The sequence below is a fragment of the Tenrec ecaudatus genome, chromosome 6 (assembly GCF_050624435.1).
Source record: "Tenrec ecaudatus isolate mTenEca1 chromosome 6, mTenEca1.hap1, whole genome shotgun sequence".
Lineage (NCBI taxonomy): Eukaryota > Metazoa > Chordata > Mammalia > Afrosoricida > Tenrecidae > Tenrec > Tenrec ecaudatus.
Window position 1 is genome coordinate 39888298 of NC_134535.1, and position 3207 is coordinate 39891504.

At 40.8% G+C, this 3207-nt stretch overlaps 1 pseudogene; it reads right to left on the bottom strand.

Moving 5' to 3' along the window:
* Positions 1–2484: 2484 nt before the first annotated feature.
* Positions 2485–2915, bottom strand: LOC142451382 (protein S100-A10 pseudogene; annotated as a pseudogene).
* Between the last annotated feature and the right edge of the window lie 292 nt (positions 2916–3207).

Genomic DNA, 3207 nt, shown 5'->3' on the forward strand with positions numbered 1-3207 from the left:
AAACTGAAGGGTAGGACAGAGTAGTCTGAGGAGGAGCAGTAGAAAGGGTATATGCAAAAGGTCTGAAACGGGCAGAAATTAAGAGGATACTTGTCACTATCAGCAGTTTTCAACCTGTGGGATGCGACCCCTTTGGGGGTCAGATGACCCTTTCACAGGGGTTGCCTGATTAACAACAGTAGCAAGATTATAGTTATGAATTAGCAATGAAAATAATTTTATGGTTGAGGGGTCACCACAACATGACGCACTGTATTAGAGGGTCATGACATTAGGAAAATTGAGAACCACTGCCCTCCAGCAAGGAGAATATGTTATGAGATGACTTTAGATAGGCAGAGATAGGCCAGGTCCTGGAGGCCTTGAAGAATTTCCCAACGTATTTACTGATTTAACTTGAGTGATGGCCAATCACAAAGGAGTTCTCTGCAGGGGAAGTTACAAGATCAAAGAGTGATTTTTAGTCTTCTCCTTTCCTTCTCCCGCTTAGTCATCCAAATAAGGAAATGGGTGCATCCCTCTGGTCTTGCCTAGTTATATAATATTGGTTAGTGTGGGGTGGCATCTTTAAAAAAGGATGCTGCAATGCACATGAGTCAAAAGAGTATAGCCATGAAGTGCTGAATGAACAATAGATGTTTCCTAAGCTCAAGACAAGACTTGTTTACTAACTTAAATCTGCTTCTTAACATCCTAAAAAAAAAAATCCTAACAATTGTAAGCCCCCCAAAAAAAGTTTTAAGAAAAAATTTTCCAACTAATTTTGTCAGTACCTGGCTCAGAATAAATCCATGCATAAATGCAGGCCATTGTGACTCATCAATAGTGCTTTCAATGGCAAGCTTTCAGGAGTAGCTTCGAATAGGATACCTTTCTTCCAAGATGCCTCTGGAAGGGCTTTCTTTGTCAACTGTAAGGTAGCAGTTGAGTGTTTAAAAAGTTTCACCAATAAGAGGATTATTCCAGCAACTGTTGTTAGGTGCCTTCAGATTGGCCCTGACTTACAATAACACTGTGTACAATCTTCACAACCATTGCTCTGTTGGAATTCATAGTTGTAGCCACTGGTCTCATTGAGGGTCATCCTCTTTTTAACTGGTCCTATACTTTACCAATCTTGATGTTCTTCTAAAGCAGCAGTTCTCAAACTGTGGGTCATGACACATATTTCCAATGGTCTTAGGAACCAAGACACCGCTTCTCTATCTGTCTCCTCTACCCGTACAAATACAGGTGTACATGACAGGGTTGACGCCATAATGTACTTATGCGTACCAGCCACACATGTGTAAAAAGCAGCTACTATGTAGAGAGGAGCTACTGTGTAGAGAGTAACTGCTGGGTAGAAAGCAGCTGCTGTGTTGAAATCAGCTACTCTGTTAAAGCAGCTACTGTGTTGAAAGCAGCAGTATTGGAGGTAAAACAACACTTCATGAATTATAATTACCGAGTAAATATAAAATCGTGTATTGTAAAATCATCAACTACTGAAAAAAATATCTGTACCATGGGAACTTAATCTGATGCTGATCGATCTTTTTATATTTAGCTGTGGTTATGTTCAATTTGTAACGATGAAAATACATCCTGCATATCAGATATTTACATCATGATTCATAACAGTAGCAAAATTATAGCTATGAAGTAGCAATGAAAATAATTTTATGGCTGGGGTCACCGCAACATGAGGAACTGTATTAAAGGGTTGCGGCATTGGAAAGGTTGAGAACCACTGTTCTAAAGGAACTGGTTCCTCCTAATAACATGTCCAAAGTACCTGAGTAAAAATCTCACCATCTACCCTTCTAAGAGCACTCTGGCTGTGCTTCTTCCCCGACAGCTTTGTTTGTTCTCCTGGCAGTCCATGGTATGTGCAATATTATTCCATTAATCAGGATAAATGAAACATTACAGAGACAACTAGCTTTAAAGTGTACAAATAAAATTGGACAATTGTTAAAGAACATTCTTCCCAATTAATAAAATATTGAATTTACTAAGCCCTATAATGAGAGTCTACTAATTTCATCATAAAACATTTCTCTATGTCCTGTCTGTCTGGAACATAAACCTGACTTTTGTTCAATGTCAAGTAGCTCTTCTGTTTTCTTCTCACAAGGGATTGGGAGCTGATCGTATGTTTCCTCTCAAGCACCTAGCTAAAAGAGCGGTCTTTGTCTTTGAGATAAAACTCATTCTCATCTGATCTCCTGATGAACTTGCCTACAACTTTTAATTAAATGTTGCAATCTCCTGATACTTTTATATTTTTTTCACTGAATTTCAACTTACATGGCATACACGCACACACTTATACACAGTTATCTCACTGCCATCAAGTTGATGCCAACTCATAGGGCAGGGTAGAATGCCCCCATGTGTTCTCTGTAACTATTTTATTATTATTATTTAAAAAGGAATTTGTGGACAAGAGGACACAAACAATCAAAAGCTTTTCCGACACTAAATTGACTTTTCCTTTCTCTACTTATCAGAAGACTTTGATGCACATGTTATCCTAAAGGGCCCAGCCCGCTCATGTAGTCCTCGTAGGGGAGAAGCTAGGGACAGACCCTGAGAGCAATTCCTTGGGATCCCTCTGGTCTGGGAGGGAGTGATTCTTCCAGTCTGCCTCCTTTTCTTTCCCTTCTGCTTCATGTGGTCGATGAAATAGTCGTGCAGGCAATGGTGAGCCCGGCGGTGAGGGACAAGCAGCTCTGGAAGCCCCCACTTTGCCATCTTGGCACTGGTCCAGGTCCTTCACTATTCTGTCCATGGCCAGAGGGTCTTTTTGGTTTTCAAAAAATCTAGGGAACACCCTTTCCATGAACACCTGTAGGTCCTCATTTGTCCCCAGAAAATTGATAAAACGTGAACATCATCATTTCCATGACATGTTCCATTTGAGATGGCATTTTGGCGAGGTTTTGGCAAGAGGCGCAGGGTGGCCGCTCAGCGAGCCGGGATGCAGAGCCAGTCAAGACTCTAACTCTTTACCGGCATAAAAAGCCTCATCTTTCTCCTGCAGAGCCGCTAGTGGTTTTGAACTGTTGACCTTGAGACTCGCAACTCAATCCATAGCCTACTTTACCATCATGACTCATTTTAGAAAATAGAGCAGGACTGGGCAGTGTTTTCTTCTGTTGAACACAGGGTTGCTATAAGTCAGAACCAACTTAAGGACACCTAACAACAACATAGTTTGAA